Here is a 20,245-nt window from a genome sequence, read left to right as displayed (position 1 = left end):
TACATGAGTATAATTATTGTCAGCATGACTATAGCTAAACATTTATGTGTAAGTGCTTGTATATACATATGAACTTAAAGATAAGTGTGGAACTCAGAAACACATGGTAATATCATTAAACACAGTAGTTCTAACAGGAAATTTTATTCTATTTTTATAGCCAGTTCTCTAATTACATAAACTAGGTATATTTATCTGACATAGTTTAGATAAGAATATCATTAATGATACCAAATCTAATATTTTGCCAAATCGCAGATGGATTAGATCTAATATGTTTCCTTTGACTGAAATAAAAGTAATGTTGTTAAAAAAAGAAATGTTTCTAGCACCATCTACTTTTTGTAAGCTCATCCTGTATTTCATTCAATTTCACCTTGAGATATATATTTTGCATCTTTCATTATTTTCAGTTTAGTAACACTACTTAGCCTGGTATTCTTCAAGATATTCACAACCGTGTCTTTCAGCACAATTTTTTTTTTTCACTGAGCTATTGGCATGATGACATTTATATATTTATTTGCTAAACCCTTACACATCTGTGGAATTTTTCATCACTAAGCTGTGGCCTGTATTCTGTTCTGATTTAATCTTAAAGTCCATGATCCAGAACAATTCTGAGGAATAAACAATGGTTTAGCCCTTACTATCATCCAGTTTTATTGCTACAAAGTATCATATTTAGCTATTATCAGCAAATAGTAATTTCCATTCCAGTCAAATGGACTGGTTGTTCAATTTTGCCATAATCTCTCTTGTGTCTCTAGTGTGAATTTTTGCTGCAGCCCCGTGTGATATTTGGAGCTTGTACACTTTTCTACAGCTTCCCCTATTAGGGTTTTTAATTTTTTTTTCTTCTTCCTATTCTATACCAGAATATCAATTTCCTTTCCAGCTGTTAACATTTTCATATTATAAATGTCATTTCTGTATTTAATATCTCATTCTCAATTCCATTGTCTGTAGTACTACTATTTTGTCTCTGTGGAGCATGAAACTACACATTTCAGAGAACTCACCTTTGGATTGAATATGGCCATGTTTGAGTTGGCACTTCCTACCTTTCCAGCGGCTATCCTCATCTTAACTTCCTTATAGGTTCTAATCTTTCATCGTTCCTAGTCTGCTGTTGATTTTATGACTTTGCTTTGCTTAGAGATAGACACTCTACCCTTGTTCAAGTAAATTAATATCTATCTTTTACCTTCATGTTACTATTCTGTATCCTCAAATTTTATTTTTTTTTAATCTGAAATGTCCCCCCACATTTAGAGCATAAGCGTCTTTTCTTGTTTTGCATGATGCCTGACTTGTCTACCTGTAGTTTCAGGAGATGCCACTTATATTTTTATGCTATGAAACTCAGTATTTAATTAATTTATATCTTCTACGCTTCCATATTTACTATTAACCATCATAATAATTATTGTTATGTATGTTCTTTGTGAGGCACTTTCAGACAAGTGAAGAAAAATTTTCTTGCCCAAATAACAAAATATATCACTGCCTCCTTTATTCTGCCTACTAACAACCTTCCAATTTAGTATAATTCCAAATACCACCTAATTTAGAATTACAATCCCAATGTGGTCAGATAACTGTATGCGGACAAAGGGCAAGTGCAGGTTTTGAAATGGGTACATTAAAAATCAAAGATTTTAAAATAATAAGAGGAGAAATAGACTAAGGAGGCACAGGAATATGACTAAATGAATTTGGTAGATTATGATTTATTTTTGGTAGGTTGTATGTGATTCACAGCCATCATGCACTTTAAAGTACATTTTTTTATTTGGAATGTTTCTAAGTGCTGTTGGCCCCTGATAAAAACCTTCCCATTCCTTTTACAAGAAGGGAATTGACAGGAGAAGGGAAGTTAATGGAACAGAGGATAAGAGAAAATGATCAGAGTATTAAGATGTAAGCTCTGGAGTGTAGAGGAAGTGAGATGAAAATACGAGAATTATATTTTCCAAAGTAACGTACATCATGTGGATTAAAGAGAGATATTCTGAGTTTAGGATTCTGGGAAGACTGCTGTCTAAACCTTTGAAATGGGAAGATGGTCAGAATTTATGAAAACAAACAAATATGCCAATATACATAAACTAGTGGAGGTAATGTTAAAATAATTCTAAAAATTGTTGGTATTTAAAAATTGTGATGTTATCAAGCTTGCTGTGCAAATTAGATATGCATACATCAAGAAGAAATACATATAGTAGTCAGTTTATAAGCATATTCCTTACTAAATATTCCCAGGAGAAAGGAGAATCATTGAGAGATTTCTTTGTAGGAAAAACTGTTTACATGTTTTATTTCCAGCTGAGAAAAAAACAAACACATCCCATGGTCACTAATTTAATCTTCACTGCAGGTACTGAGAGACATCAACAGTTGCTTCAAAGAGATTTTTGTATGCATCATATTTTGTTTTCCAGTAGGCAAATAAAAAGTCTGGTCTCAGTAAGACCAGCTTCATTGCTGCTTAACACTAGGGTGGCCTTCTCAAAATATGTCAGTAAAAAGATTTACAGATGTCCTGTGGTCCATTAAGCAGGTGTTAGATACAGAGATGCACAGCTATCCTGCAGGGCTGCAAAGTCACTAAAGTCTTTGTACTGATCAGTCATTTAGCACAGATAGCTATCAGCATGCTATCTCATATGAGAGTTATTGCAGGGGAGCAACAGAACAGAAAGTTGTCTGCAGTAGAAGTGATTTGGCTCATGTAATAATTCAGGACAAGGTTTACGTGAACCTGTATTGTCTCAAGGGTTCTAAAAATTGTTCATTGGTTTGCCAGCAGCTGTAAAGAACTGAAACAATTTGCAGAAGATGGGTAGTATGCTCATCTTCTAAAATATGGATCCATGTTCCAGTTAAAATGAGAAATAATAATTTGTCCAATTCAAGAGACTCAAAGACACACTTATGTGCTGTTGTCTTTACCACATTAATGGTGTGTTTAAATTTAAATGTGCAGTTTAACCCTTATCATCTACTGGATTTGAAATGGAGTTGTATGAAATATTAAATTTGTACAAGACAGGCATTTGTCATTAAAAAAATATTATAATCAGTTGTGCGAGCTTCTGATAACAGCTTAAAGTCTTTAGAAAAAAGAATAGGAATGATTCACAGAAAGAAAATGCCTTTTTCCTTGAAATACCGTCCTAACTTCTGGCAATGAAAGGTTTAGCAGTTTTCAGAGGTGAATATTTTCATCAGGACCTTCTGGTTTCATAGCTCTTGATGAAACTCTCTTCCATAAATGTGTTTAATTCCACTTAAAGCCATTTATGCTGGAGACCCCCACAGTATCCTAAACTCCATGATGTAATTAACTAGCATGTGAAGAAGTATTTCTTATTGTTTCCTCTTAACCCTCTGTTTGATTGTTATGTTGATTGCTGCCTACTTCTTGAGTTAAGAGGAGCAACAGGTAGACTTTTCCTGTTCATCTTTTTCATATCATGTATGATATTTTTAGCCCTCTATTACAGCTTCTTTTGACTATATCTTTACCAGATCGACATGCGTGGTCTATTTAGTATCCCCTAATATGGCATTATTTTTCCTTTTTTTCATTTCCATTTCAGGGACTCCCAGAAATCAATTTTCACTTCAGTGATCATTTTGTTTTCTGTATCTTTTCTAGTTCATTTGGAAACAGGGAGAGTAGACTTGAGCACAATATCGAAGATCGAGGTGCATCAAAGGTTAATATAATTGTATAATTATGTTGGGTTTTGCTTCCAGTTCCTTTCTAACATTCTAGTACCACTTCCAGCTGTCATTGACAATTTCAGAATATGATCAAAAGTTTTCTAAGGTTTGTTTCCTGACTTTTAATGACTGATTTAAGACATGACTATGCATGAGTAATTAGAGTTGCTTTTCTAAATGTGCTTTATGTTGCTTTTATCAATGCTGAATTTCCCCTGCTATTCCATTATCCAATTGCTTTTTAAAGCCAGCATTACACTGATTAACTTGAATAATTTGGTAGCAGCATAGAACTTTGTCAATCATTTTCCTATTTCTTTTCTGAGATCATAGTATCTTCACATCAGGGTCCATAGCACAGACATATGCTGCTGATAGTCTTCCATTAGAAAAACTAATTGCTTAGCCCTATCTTTGTTTCTTACATTCAAAATATATTAACCATGAAAAGGCCATGCCTTTTCTCTTTCGTTTCTATCAAAGTCTTTGCTGAAGGGCAGTGTCCACATTTTTTTAAATCCATGTGTGCAATTGCAGCATGATCATCTTCATCTGAATATTCTTTGACAAATTCAAAGACGACTGAAGGGTTTGTGATGCTTTATTTCATTTATTTCCTGTATTAACACTACCTCAGTATATGGGATGTACCTACATTAGTATTTTAATTCAGACCAGGATGTACTTTTGAGGTCCATCTCCTGTTTATCCCTAATTAGAATCACAGACTTATTAAGATAGGAAGGGGCCTGAGGAGGTCGCTGATGCAACCTCCTGTTCAAAGCAGGTTTAGCTGTGAGATTGGACCAGGTTTCTCAGCACGTGATCCAGTTTGATCCTGAAAACCCTCAAGGATGGAGACCGCATTGTGTCTTTGGTCAACCTCTTCCAGTTCTTGATGGTGAAAAAGTTTCTTTTAACTTCAGGTGGAGCCTCTCCTGTTTCAATTAATGTCTATGGTCTCTAGCTCTTCTGTCACACGCCACTGTGAAAAGTCTAAATCCGCCTTCTTGAAATACTCTGCATAGGTATTGGAAGGCACCTTGAAGCTGAAGAGGTAAATGGTTGCTCTCTCTTCATGTGCAGATCTGGACATTAGACCAGAGAAGGTAATTAGACTTGTCAGGCATGGTTTATCCCCATTTGACCCATGCTGACTGTTTCCAAGAACTTTTTCATGAGTGTTTCCTTGCAAATCAAGGCTTGGGCTCCTGGTGTTGTAGGGTTTTTGTGAAGACCTAAAGACCCTGCAGATCTGTTCATCTTCCCTGAATGGATGGAGTCTGCCCACTTTCTCCTGCAGCTTTTTCACCTGGTGACTCAGTGTGCAGCCAGAGCACACCTACACGGGTAAGGATACTGCTGTCCCCAGCCCCAGAAAGAGTCACCAGGCACTGGACAACAGTATCTTCTTAATATCTTCATCAATGATCTGGACAAGGAGATTGAGTGCACCCTCAAGAAGTTTGCAGATGAACTGCTTTTTCCACAAATCCACTTCTACTGTGCTGTACAGCTTGCTAGTATAAATGTAGTGTATGTGCCTAGGCAATGTATCATTCATTATATACTCCATCATTTACCTGGCAGAAAAATAAATCTTATGAATCTGTGCTTCTCTAGATCACCTTTATATATCTTTTTAAAAATTGCAATTGTATTGGCCACCTTCTGTCCTCCTGATACTAAGGCTAATTGAAGCAATACATAATATACCACAGTTCAGCAGTTCTGTGTGTGAGTTCCTTTAGAGCTCCAGGATGAAAAGCATCTGATCTTTGCAATGTACTATTCTTTGACTTTGTTAATCTGCTTTAAAATCTCTTCTACTGACTCACTGGTTTGAGAAAATTCCTCAGATGTATCTGGTGTAAAAAGTCTCTGATATCAGTGTATTGTGTCCTCTCAGTGGTGGTCACTGAGACAAAGAATTGTTTCTCCTGTGGCATGGCTTTGTCTTTTCAGAATGATCCTTCTACATCTTTACTATCTGTCAGCCTCATTGACTCTCTGGAAAGTAATCCTGCTACTGATGGGATTGAAAAGTTTTTACTGTTGTTTTTTATGTCCTTACCAAGTTGCTCTTCAAAGTAATTTTTGGCTTGTCTTTTTGTGGTTTGTCACATAAAATAATTTATGTTCCTTTCTGTTTCTGTTATTTGGGTACAATCTCCAGTTTTTGAAATATATCGTTTTTATTTTGAGTCATTAACTACTGAAACACAGTGTGACTTTTTGGTTTTGTGTCTATGTCATTTTAGAAACTGTTCTAGAAAAGTAGTATATGCTTACTTTGAGTTTTAAATATTACAACTTGAAACAATTGCTATGCTGCATGTAAACTCTCTACCCTGTTAGTGGATCTGTTTATTTTCTTTTTACAAGTTTTCTCATTTTTATACAGTTTTATTTTATGAAGTTCTGTTACTGTAATGGACTTTTTGTTGCTTTTGGCTTTTTGTTCGTATGAAATGGTCAGTTTGGACATTTTGTGATCATTGTTGTAGATTGTTTTTTCAATAGTTACATCAAGTGCCAGATACAGTTCAATACTGAAACAGGAACTGAATCTGTTTTTTCTCAGACTAGTTACTCCAAATGAGGTCACTTACAACATGCAAACAATTTCTTCTCTGTATTACCTCCTGCAAAATTAACATCCGGAAAGTGTCCAACCTATATGTGGGTATGACTACTGCTTTTTTTCTGCCTTTGTAGTTTCTCTAATGTCCTATAAAATGTGTCTGTTACTGTCACCATTCTGGTATAATACTACTGACAGCTGCCCCAGGAATATTCTCTTCCTATTGAGAGACTAAACTTAAATCCTTAAGTACTCTGTGTTAACTTGTCCTATCTTTCATGCAGGAAAAAAAATATTTTGCTTTTATGTTACTACTGTCAAAAAGTATCTTCAATTACCCTATTCTTGAAATAATGATTAACAAACTTCCTATGAATTTTAGGGAAAAAAAAGCTGAAATTTTGTTAAGAAATAAATTATTTCTTCTTTTTAAACTTTAAAGGTTAATGCTTTGCTGGGAATAGAGCAGCTATCATCTCTTTGGAGGTTAAAAGTTTTATTTTAAAATATTATACAATTCATCATTTAAAGTTATGTTTTCTGTATTGGTAAAATGGACAACAATTTATCAACTTAAAATGTTTATAGAATTTGGAGAAATGAGTGTAAATTTTAATGTTAATTCTACAAATATTGATTGTAATACTAGAGCTTGAACAGAACAATATAGCATTCCTTTCAATTTTTTTCATTTTTATATTTTTAAAGGAACAGAAGTTAGCAATTCTCTTGTCAAAGTAATGATGTCAGTTGTGAGTTTCATGGAAAAGCATTTTAAAAGCTTTTGATAGGTTGACATGAGAGGTGTGTTCTTTAGAGCCAAAAGAAAAGCAGCAGGCTATCTGACAGATCTCGTGAGAAGCAATTCTTGACAGTGGCCCTTCAGCAGAAACTTTAAGTGGCTGCTGAAGAGTTTTGGTTTTTAAAGAAGCTGCAGAGAATGAACTTGAAGCTAGGTTTTGAACATGTAAAGGAGGAGAAACAGTGATCGAGAAGAGAAATGGGAAACTGTAAAGAAAATAATACAGAAGGCACAAAGGTAGAATGACACCACAGGGAAGTCCATTGAGATTCAATTTTTTGCAGCAGAGTAGTGAACTCTGGCAACTAAAATTGATGTGGCATGTATAAACATAAATGCAAGACATCAAATCACAAATATTTAAAATAATTTTACCCTAAAAATACACCATTTAGCAGCTGAAATAAAGTTTATCATAGAGATACACAAGGCTGATTAATATAAAGGAGGTTAAAGCAAAGTGTGGGCTGCCCTCCTGTCTCTAAATAATTGAAATAGATTTTTAGGGAAGGAGTAGGCTCATTGTTTGCTACCTTTAAAACTCAATCCTACAAAGACCTATGCAATATATCTGGTACAATTTATAGAGTCACACACTCTAGGAAAAAAACCCCTATATTTATAAAAGGTGTACTAAAGAGTTTGTCAAATCTTTACTATGGCTTTGTGATTTTATTAAGAATCCGCATTCAAATTCAATGACAGAACACAAGTAATTTTTATTATTATTGGAATCAAGTGACATGATATGCCAAATGATAAGAGTAATAGCAGAGAAGACATGTTTTCTTCAAACACTGAAATATCACATCAGTAAGAATATTCTCTAGTCCTGCTGCAGGCTGAATTTTAATGGATGCCCATGATATGCTGATTTACAAACTGTAAATATTTGTTCGTTATTTAAAGCATTATTTCTATCCCCATCTGTTCTAAGTGGCATTTTATGGGAACGAGTTCTCAAAAGAGGCAGTTTTACTGCTTATAGTGTGATGCAAACAGTATCACATTATGCTCCAAATAAAATTGAGTTAAAAGATGTGAATATATGCTTACATTTGTGCACAGCTGTCCATTTTCCACATACTATTAGAGTAACTCTTCAACATGCTTATGATATAAATGATTATTAGGTCATTTATATGCATACCATTATATAAAAGATTTGACCTCATTTGGAACAAAACAATAATTTATTAAGAATTATTATGTATTGACCAATATTCTTTCATTTAAGCAGTTCCCTGGAAAATAATGCATTAATTAACCAGATTGCATTTTTTTCCTCTCAGCTTTAAATAAAGCATTTAGTCTCAACCCTTACTCAGCAAAGCTCACATTATTTCATAAGTATGCTGAGTGCATGTGTGTCTACTCATCTCCATTAAGCAGAGCACTGTCATTCACAACCTATTCACCACAGCCATTAATCATGTGTATGCAGACAGTGCATTAGTACAAGGCTTTTGCGGATTTGCTCTTAGAGTGGATTTTTTTTTTCTTTTCTTTATCTTGAGGGTGGAGAAGGTGAAGTTGATACAATTTTATTGTTCTGTGGATAGTCTTTTTAGTGTCTACTTCCTTATACCTTGAAATGATGCATTCTCACAAATTTACCTGTTTATTTTTCTCTCTCAAATTTTCTTCTGTCTGCTTTCAGTGGAATCAAATGTTATCAGAGAGAAATGAAGAAATAATAGATTTTTTTTTTTAGGTTCCCTAAAACCAAAGAGGAAAATGGTGAGAGGAGGGAAAAGCTTACACTGAATCAAAACTGTTTTCCCAAGTTTTTCTCAGTCAGATGGGGATAAAATAAAACCTTTTTTTCAGTATGGAACACAATGTTTTGTTTCTTGTGTCACTTACATTTTAAAAATTGCTTTTAAAATAAATTAGATTAATATTTGAATTAAAATACCAGTTTAAAGTAATTTATTTTGAAAATATTCTAATAAAATAATTGAACATTTCCCAAACAAAATATTTTATTTACACTTCACTCTTTATTTACCAATATTTACCAAACATTTTTTTCAGCTACAGTGATGCATCACATTTGATCCTGATTCACAAAAGAAATTAACCTAGTGAATCTCAAATTTCCAGTGAATTTACCATCCTCTTAGCTTTGCTTCTGAGGCTTATTGCTCTGGACCACATGTAATTCAGAAAACAGAACTTTAAAATGGACCGTTATAGTTAAGAAACAATTTCTAATTTACCACATCAGACTACCCTGAAATTGTAAAATGATGACAATGGTACTAGCAAAAACAGTTTGTCTATGAATTTTTCTGAAGATTAGAAATTAATCACAGTCCCTTACAATCACAAACAACCAACTGTAGGAAGAAATGTTTCTGAGACTGTGCTCAATGATATTAACATTTACGTGAGGTCTCTATCTTTTTTCTTTGAGCTGTCTGTACCTGTGTACACCCCTCCCCTTGAGCCACTGGTGATTCTTCTTTACACAAGATAGAACAGCTTAATAGTTTCTGTGATATCCGTCCAGTTAAATAGGTCAGAGTGTTAAAATACTGATATCCAAAGAGATAATCCAAGTTCAAGGAAAATTCTAGAGATAAATTGTTTAAACTGAATGCCTGTTTCATATATATTCAGGATATATATGTTCAACCCCATATGCAAACAGGAAGTTTTTCTCTACTGTTCTGTGCATGTGTGTATGAATATAGACATAAAATGATTCACAGAATCACAGAATGGCTGAAGTTGGAAGGGATCTCCGGAGGTCATCTTGTCCAACACCCTCCTACACAAGCAAGGACACCTAGAGCCAGTTGCCTAGGACCAGATAGATGGCTTTTGAATATCTCCAAGGATGGAGATACCATGACATCTTTGGGCAACCTGTTCCAGTGCTCAGTCACCCTCCCACTGAAAAAGGTGTTTCCTGACATTCAGAGGGAACCTCCTGTGTTTCAGTTTGTGCCCGTTGTCTCTGGTCCTGTCACTGGGAACCAATGAAAAGAGCCTGGCCCCACCTTCTTTACACCCTCCCTTCAGATATGAACATACATTGATAAGGTGCTCCCTGAGCCTTCTCTTCTCTAGGCTAAACAATCTCAGCACTCTCGGCCTCTCCTTGTACAAGATCCTACAGTCCCTTAATGAACTTTGTGGCCCTTCATTGGACTCCCTTCAGTATCTCCATGTCTCTCTTGTACTGAGGAGTCCAGACCTGAGCACAGGACTCCAGGTGTGGCCTCACCAGTGCTGACTAGAGGGGAAGGCTCACTTCCCTTTACCTGCTGGCAGTACTTTGTCTAATGCATCCCAGGATGCCATTAGCCACTTTTGCTGCAAGGGCACATTGCTGATTTGTATTCAACTTGTTGTCCACCAGGACCTCCAAGTCCTTTTCTGCCAAGCTGCTTTCCAGCTGGGTGACCCTCAGAATACATTGGTGCATGGGGTTGTTCCTCTCCAGGTGCAGCAATTTGCACTTCTCCTTGTTGACCTTCACAAGGTTGTCGTCAGCCCACTTCTCCAGCCTGTCAAAGTCCCTCTGGATGGCAGCACACTCCTGTGACATATCAGCCACTCCTCCCAGTTTTATGTCATCAGCAAACACTGCCCCATCACACAGATCATTAATGAAGATGTTGAACAGGATTGGACCCATTGTTGACCCCTGGGGAATAATTACTGGCCAACAACTAGATTTTGTGCCACTGAGCACCACCCTCTTGGCCTGACCGCTCAGCCACTTTTCAACCCACCTCACCGCTTATCTAGCCCATACATCAACAGTTTGCCTATGAGGATCTTACAAGAGACAATGTCAAAGGCCTTAGTGAAGTCCAGGTAGAAAATATCCACTGTTCTCTCCTTGTCTGCCTGGCTAGTCATGTCATTGTAGAAGATTATCAAGTTGGTTTATCAAGGAACTTTCCCTTGGTGAAGCCATGCTGACTACTCCAGCTGCTCTCTCATGTAAAGAGCAACTCCTCCTCCTTGTCTTCCTATCCTACCCCTCCTAAAGTGCCTGTATCCCACCACTGCAACACTCCAGTCATGGGAGCCATCCCAAGACATCTCCATGATCCCAACAAGATCATAACCCTGCACCCACACACAAATCTCTAACTCATAATGTTTATGCCCTATACGGCATGCACTGGTTTACAGGCACGTTAGAGAAACAGATTGATTGGTGACAGCCAACATGGCTTCACTGAGGGCAAATAGTGCCTGACAAATTTGGTTGGATAGGGCTTTGAGCAACCTGATCTAGTGGAGGGTGTCCCTGCCCATGGCAAGGGGGGTGGAACTAGATGATCTTTAAGGTCCATTCCAATCCAAACCATTCTATGATTCTATAAATAATTTTCTGAATTTTCCTTAAGTTGTTAGAAAAAAATGAAAAAAAAAAAAAATCAGCAAGAAGAATCATCTGCAACAGGACAGAAATTAATCTAAAATTCCAAACAATTCTTGTGGCCCAGAGAAAGTGATGTACAGCGAAGAGACGATAACAATGGCAACACATACACAATAGGATTGAGATCTGATGCTTGAGTCTTATTCTCACTTCTATCATTGACTGAACTTGGCACTTTTCATTTGCATCATTTTCCAAACATGAGATGGGCTTGAGATAGGGATAGCTAGATAAGACCTACTAGGAGACCTGGCTTGAAATCGGCTTTTGGAGTCTGTGTCCTTTGTGATAGCTGAACCTCAGCAGGATTAATGACATTTACTCTCTTAAAAAATGTATTATGAACATTTAACTGATGTTCACAAGTAACATTTGTACAGAAAATACTATTGAAGACATTGCAAGGAGTAGAAATACTACTTGAAAATTCCTGACTGCCTCTCACAGTAATTTCTTTAGGTTCTGTATATTCCTATGAGTAATCTACAGCCTGGGTCTGAAGTTTGCTTCAGTAGTCTTACCCTACTGGTTCTTTTTCATTTTGACAGGTGAAAGGATTTCCAGGTACATCTGAACTGCATCTGTTACTTGTTTCTATTCTGTGGTCCTCTTTTCATAACAATACCTGATAAAATGGTTCAAGTTTAAACATACAAGACTGGAAATAGTTATCTTTGACTGTCTTAAATTAGCACTCACTAGAAATATTTGGGGTTTTTTTTGCAGGTACAGCAATTTAATTATAAGTCCTAACCTGCGGATTTATAAACTGCATCAGTTTTCAGCCATGTTTGTTGTGTAGTATAAAGGTAAATCTATTTGAAGAATACCAATAGGAAAAAGATAGTTGATGTCTGTTAATTAGAGATGCGTTATACAAAAATCATACATTGATCTAAAAGTGTTTTAGCTCCCAGTAATAAGAATTTCATATATCCTAACTATGCTTCACACAGAAAGTTTCCTGAATTTTCAATGACCTCCCTTTTCCACAGGTTTCCAGATACTGGACTGGCTTTTCCATGTCAGGTAGCCAAGTTTAAGGCACACTTCTTATTCGCAGCAAGGGCTAGACTAGCAGATCAGAGGCAGGCTACCATTGCTCCCTTTCCATCCATTCCAGCAACATATGTAGCTTAGCTAAGACAAAGAAAAGTTACAGTCTCCAAAGTTTTGATCCCACTGTTAACCTCTTAAATCCTGTGCACCCGTACAAGCCATTAGCAATACTAAAGAAATCATTCAGTCATTCAGCCCATGTCCATGTCCATGAGACAGGTGGTGTGTAAGCAAGCCTTTGAAAGAAATTACAGAATTGCACTGGTAGTTCTTTCTCTGTTGTACAACAGCAACAGTTCTTGCAAGAATGGGTTCTGCAGACCTTTAGTAGGATCAAAGAACTCCAAATTTTCTTACAGATCTTAAATACTGTAAAAATACAAAGTCTGCTTCCAATACAAAAGAATAAGGAAAAAGTGTATACAGAGAATGTTAGAGAGTATGTAATACTAATAGACTTTTCTAGGACTTTTATATAATTCTGTATAAACTAAGGCTTTTAATTTAAATTAAACCAAAAAGAGATGTCAAAGGAAGAAGAATTAAAGAAAATAAAATTAGGCAAAAGACAAGAAAAACTCAGCTTTTCCCCTGCCCATGTACAACCAACCACAGAACGAGATCAGGCTAGTTTAAATAACCACAGAATAGAAAGGTTATGCTAGAGGTTAGCTTGTGTCTGCTTAAAGTCAACACAACAAAATAAGTATCTTCACATCCCACAAAGCTTGATTTTAATGATTATATAGTAAAAGATAGGCTCTATCCTGGAGTTTTGTTCCTTTGGTATGTTTATGATGAGGTTCCCACCTGCATTTGCAATGAGATATTAATTTCATCACAACATAACAGCTTGGGAAAGATCAGTCCTAAAATACCAGCCACCTGAGAGCTTTTATTAGTTTAAATCAGTAAGTCTTTGAGAATGAAGATATTTATCTTGATTTTTAAAATTTAGCATTTATGTATTGATTTCAAGCACTGTTTTTATTACATTATTTTGATTCCATTATTATTTTTTTGTCAGTAACGTTCTTTTAAAATGAATTATTTTCCTTTCAGAATGGGTTCTTTTTGTTCTCAGCTCATTCCAACAGCTTTCAATACTAGTAGTCCTTTTACACCTGTAGGATAAGCATTATGCAGGCAAAATAGCATTATTCTTCAATTAGAACAAGCCTGTTCTTATTTACATTCCAATATCCCAAGATAGTAAAATCTCTTTAGCATGACAATGTCATCCTTGAATGAAATGTTTGGTTGGTTGGGACTCAATAGTTTGTTAAAGTTTCTATGTGCAAAATCTTTAAAACTATTCTTAGCAGCTTGAAGTTGTCACTGCCTGATTGTCAGGTGAAAGCTCAAAGAGAGCTTGTTTGCAGATAACTCCATTAAAACAAAATAAACAAAAAACCCCAACACCCCTCCACCATATTTTATTAATTTAAGAGACTAAGATGGCCAAAAAAGAGAACACTTTTTTGTTTGTCACAAACCCTGAGCATGGAAGAAGGCTCAGAGGAGATGGACACAGGCAACGTGCTCACGAAGCTCAGGGATGAATATAAGGAGTGACCTCAGCTGTTGTAAATAAATCAGGACTTACATCAACTCAAAGGGGATTGGAGGGAGACTGTTTTGTCTGTATCAGTTGAATGGATCTGGATTGTGTAAATGGCCTTCCCTGAGCCAAAAAAAGTGTGAATGTCTTCTTGAGCCAGCCAGACCAGGACAGGGGAAGCGGGGGGAGGGGGCAGGTATGTTTATTCATGGCTCAGCTCAGTCCAACGTAAACATGGTGAGCAACCAGCAAAATGAACTTTGAAGAGAACAACAGACTTCATCTAGCTTCAACCCACGTATTCCTTCCTGGTGACTGAGGATGCCCAGCGTTGTGATGATGAGCTTATAGAGACTGGCAATGGGAATAGTGTTTGTATTGTAATCCAATTGCAATGGCGATATTGTGCTTTCAGTACATTGCTGTGTCACTCTGCTAATCAAAATCCTGAGTAACACCAAATATCTTCAAATAAGTAAATTTGCTATTAAACATTAAACCCTCCTTTGTGGAATCTAAAAGAACCTGATCAGAGAATATTGGACTTTGGCAAATCTGAAGGGTACATGACTCATCTGCCTTCGGATTTAACTCAAGTCACTTCTCTTTCTACTGTTACACTCCTGGTTGTCTTCTGAACAACCATCATCAAATATTTCCATGGGAAATAATATGTTCATTTTGAAATGAAATTAATCTCATTATACAATTAAAGTTCCCCTGCATTTTAGCTTATCTGATAAACTTTTTTTAAATACATCTATTTCATTTGGCAGTAAACAAATTTCAGGAAAAAGTATATTAGTAATCTGATTTTTTTCTTCAATAAAACATAATTTATTGAATCCAATTTATACTAATGCACTGCATATTTCAATTACAAAAAACCTGCACAACACAATAATGTGTGTGGAAAAGCCAGTCCCATTCAAGTCAGTGTCAACCATATCTCAATAAAAATGGAATCATACCTTTCTTCTTTGAATGTTTAGAAACTAACTCAAATTGTTACACCTATGTAGAGAAATTTCTGATTGTGACAGAAGTTTCTCAATATGTGGTATACAAAATACCAAAGCAAATGAAAAGCAGTGATTATTCATATTCCCTCACCTCTTTTTGCCAGTGCCTGACTCCAGTGTGTTCTCTGTCAGTTCTTGACCATGGAATCATAGAATCATTTAGGTTGGAAAAGATCTTTAAGATCATCAAGTCTACCTCACCACCCTCATAGTAAAGAATTTCTTCCTAATATCTTATCTAAATCTACCTTTCTTCAGCTCAAAGCCATTACCGCTTGTCCTGTCACTGCACTCCCTGATAAACAGTCCCTCACCATCTTTCCTGTAGGCCCCTTCAGGTACTGGTAAGCTGCAATTAGATCTCCCCGGAGCCTTCTTTTCTCCAGGCTGAACAACCCCAACTCTCTCAGCCTGTCCTCATAGGAGAGGTGCTCCAGCCCTCCAGTCAGCTTCATGGCCCTCCTCTGGTCTCGCTCCAACAGCTCCATGTCTCTCCTGTACTGGGGCCCCCAGAGCTGGACGCAGTACTCCAGGTGGGGTCTCACAAGAGTGGAGTAGAGGGGCAGGATCACCTCCCTCGACCTGCTGGTCACGCCTCTCTTGATGCAGCCCAGGACACGGTTGGCTTTCTGGGCTGCAAGCACACATTTGCGGCTCATGTCCAGTTTTTCATCCACCAGTACCCCCAAGTCCTTTTCTGCAGGGCTGCTCTCAATCCCTTCATCCCCCAGCCTGTATAGATACCAGGGGTTGCCGCAACCTACATGCAGGGCCCTGTACTTGGCCGTGTTGAACCTCATGAGATTCACATGGGCTCACTTCTCGAGCTTGTCCTGGTCCTTCTGGAAGTCATCCTTTCTCTCCAGCATGTCAACGTCATGAAATGGCTTGCTGTCATCAGCAAACTTGCTGAAGGTGTACTCAATCCCACTGTCTATGTTGCCAAAAAAGATGTTGGCCACAACCCTTTGAGTGAGACCATCCAGCCAATTCCTTATCCACCAAGTTGTCCATCCATCAAATCCATGTCTCTTCAATTCAGAGACAAGGATGTGGTGTGGGACAGTGTCAAATGCCTTGCACAAGTCCAGGTAGATGACATCTGTCACTCTTCCCTTATCCACCAATGCTGGATGAGGCTTATAGTTCCCAGATCTATAACTGAATAGGTCTATACAGTTTCTATTTGGACACAGTTGTGTTGTGATGTTAGAAAAGGTTCAAAGCGCCCACTTGAAGTAATTATAAAACAACTGTAGGCTGTGTTTTTTTGTAAGAAGTTATATATAATGGCTGTTTTGTTAAACACAAAGCAGCCATTGAGCTGTAGCTGAAGTAACTTTATTGTCCGCACACAAATACAAGGATGCACAACCACGTTAGTTACACTGCATTTCAAAGCTAACTGACAGATTATTTTACACAATATTAACAAAAAGTTCACTGACACGAGAAGCTGGGTGTAGAAATATGTCATGGTTTAACCCCAGCTGGCAACTAAGCACCATGCAGCCACTCATTCACTCCCCACACCCACAAGTGGGATGGAGAGGAGAATTAAAAAAAAAGTAAAACTTGTGGGTTACATAAAGACAGTTTAAAAAACTATAGCAAAAGCACACAAGCAAAGCAAAACAAAGAATTCATTCACCACTTCCCATGGGCAGGCAGGTGTTCAGCCATCTCCAGGAAAGCAGGGCTCCATCACTTGTAACGGTTACTTGGGAAGACTCTGAACGTCCTCCCTTCCTTCTTCTTCCCCCAGCTTTATATGCCAAGCATGACATCATATGGTATGGGATATCCCTTTGGTCAGTTGGGATCAGCTGTCCCAGCTGTGTCCCCTCCCAACTCCTTGTGCACCCCCAGCCTACTCGCTGGTGCGGTGGGGTGAGAAGCAGAAAAGGCCTTGGCTCTGTGTAAGCACTGCTCGGCAGTAACGAAAACATCCCGGTGTTATCAACACTGTTTTCAGCACAAATCCAAAACATCGGCCCATACTGGCTACTATGAAGAAAATGAACTCTATCCCAGTCAAAACCAGTGCAAAATATAAGTCCCGTTGTTAAGTCAGACCTTAAGAGACAAAGTCAGATTTTGTTTTTCCCCTGTTTAGGGAGACTTAGGGAGATCTGGATGTTTTATTTTGCTTCTCTTGATCTGTGCTTATTCTTTTGTGTTGTTAAATTAAAATTGCTGATGTCTGATACTACACTGTTGTTGGAGAATGCTTATTCAGATTGTTCTTTAATAGCAAAGCATAACTAACTGTGGGGGGTTTTTAGCTGACCGCTGGTGTCAAGTTAGAGTTAACATACAATGGATTTCTGCTCTTTTTTGTTCTCTGAACAATAAAAAAATATTTATAGATGAATATATATTTTTATATATAAATTTATTTACACACAGATTTCAGGACAATGGAAACATTAGTTCAATCCAACTGGGAATTTTCATTTTAGCTTCATATCTTTTTCATCCTTTAACAATCAAAATTCTTTATATACAAACTGAAATCTATTTTCACACTGCAACTTGAAACTTTTAATTTAAAACTATACTAAATATTAAGACAAATTTGATACTGTCAGTCAGCTCTCGCCCCACTCCAGCTTTACAGTATTTGACTTAAAATTTGACATTAATCAATAACAACAAAAAAAGATACATTTGATAAGAAGTATTGGCAAACATACAGGAAAACCTCCTGAGAAAATGTACCCAGATTTTGCTGTCAGTAAGGAGAGCTAAGGAAGTCTTCTGCCCAAATAGTAAGTTTTGACATCTGCAGGATTTCTCTCATCTCAGCTGTGTGTCTTAAACACATGGTCATCCTCATTTCATTTGGTTACTTTTAGTAAAATTTATGCAATTAAAAATAAATTGATGTTTGCTACCATCAAATTCAAAATCAGAAAAAAGTTAAATTTCAAGTTTTAAAATATAAAAATAAGATAAATAGCCCCCACCCCCCTCAAAATAAAATTGCTAGGAGTCTATAAACAGATTTCAGCAATATTTCCTAATTTTTTTATCCTGAACAAGTGAAGTCCATGAAAAATTTTCACTAATTTACTGGGAGGATGATCATGCCTGGATTGAAACTGAATACATTAAATGCTTTATTATAAGTAAAGGACAATGCAAAACTTTTATTTACAGTATATATTGCTGTAGAAGTAATTTCAAGTATCATGGCAAAAATTCCTTTTCTCTTCACAGTCTCAGTGTCGAATGAATGTACTGTTTGACTATGGAAATAGAGTGTCAGTTCCTTAAGTCCCACGCAATTATAATGCGTTCTGAAAGACTAGCTTGCTTAAGCTCCTGGAACTCTTATGTGGAAATGTTTGAGGTGTAAGCTAAATGCTTAAAACCACTCTAAATCACTTCAGGCTAACCCAAGTCACATATTTAGGCAGGTAGGAAGGTCAAGTTATGTAGATCTCATAAAACACTCTAAAGAACCTACTTTCCAGAGCTACTTAAACTTGCAGAGTCTAAAATGAATGGGTGGCCCCCAATATGAACTACCTGCTTATATTTGGATTCCTGCACATTTTCACAAACACATCTAAACGCAGGCAAAATTATCTGATATTATGGTATGCTTGGAAAATATCTTACATCAAAAGCATTGAATCGCACTCTACTTGGTTGAATCCAGGAAAGTAGATTAGCAACTCTGACCATTTTCATTCAATGAAAAGAAGTGCATAAAATAAGTCTGGTTGAAATATTCTCCCAAAAGCAGGAGAGCTTATTTCACAAGATTTAAGTATATGAATCTTTTTTTCTTTGCTATATGGTACCCTAAATGTCAAACATAATTATTTTTATTGGGCATAAAATGGGGTCAACCCCTACACTTTCTTCATAAAACTTGGGCTTGTTGTAGCCAGGTATGGACAAATTATATGTTCAGAAAAAACATATTTACAGGTTATGGGGAAGTAAAAGGGAGCACAACATTTGCATGTTTGCTTCCAGGACTTTCAGTGCACTTTGCAAATTCACTGACTAAAACTCCCAACAGAGGTGTAACTCAGCTGCCTGCATTCCCAAATGAGTGCTGTAATTATCAGTCTAGGGCACTCACAACTCTGCACTTGAGTGGTCCAAGTTTAAGAACATCCTCTTCTCCTGTCACTTCTAGAGCTTCTTTGTTTAACATGATGGAACCAACAGGCAGTGGAGAAATCACACACATACACACTCCAAATAGACTGCAGCATATCAAAGCTACACACAGATTCTGTAATGCAAAACAAAATACAAAATACACTTCTTTAGAATGTGCAAATCATCATAGACATCATTGAAAATTCTGTCCTGTATTATGGAATGATTAATGAAATACAGAATAAATAACTGTTAGGGGAAAACTGTCACAATCTATACAAATCTGAGTAGTCTCAACACCACAACCCCCCCCCCCCCCCAATATTTTTTTTCTGAGAAATATGTGGAGATTCTAGAAATAATGGAATGAATCTGAGAATGAAACGTGTGTATTGAAAACTCATTTCTGCTGAAGTCCATTAAACTACCTAATAGATTCCTTTGGAAAACTGTAAGAACCTGAGTATTTTTTTTCTTGAAATTAAAATTGCTAAACCAGTTGAAACACACCTTATGTAGTAGCTCTAGCAGACCATATGAACAATAAATGTAGTGGGACTCTTTTAGTTTCAACTTCTATTATTATAAAATATTTTTCTCTCAGGTACTTAAAAGCAATGTGTAAATATCAATGAAGTTTGTTGTACGAGGGGAATATTGACTCATTTATATCTAAACAGCGTATATGTATGTAGGCTGTTAAGTCAGAAAGGGCGAGGAAAACGGGAAAAAGTATCAAGAAAGAGTAGGAAGAAATATGCATGAGTATTTTATATAACAAATGGTTGTGGTTTTATGTTTTACCATAGAGTTTATATAAATGTCTTTAACCATCCTGTTAGACCTTACAAGAATTGCTATTAGACATTTTTAACCCAGAAGATTTTTTCTGACCCCAGGTGCCATTTTACAGAAAAGTGGAGGACCCCACACTAGACTGATACAAGATAATTTG

The sequence above is a fragment of the Grus americana genome, chromosome 4, assembly GCF_028858705.1.
Source record: "Grus americana isolate bGruAme1 chromosome 4, bGruAme1.mat, whole genome shotgun sequence".
NCBI classification, from domain to species: Eukaryota; Metazoa; Chordata; class Aves; order Gruiformes; family Gruidae; genus Grus; species Grus americana.
Note: the sequence above shows the minus strand (reverse complement) of the source record.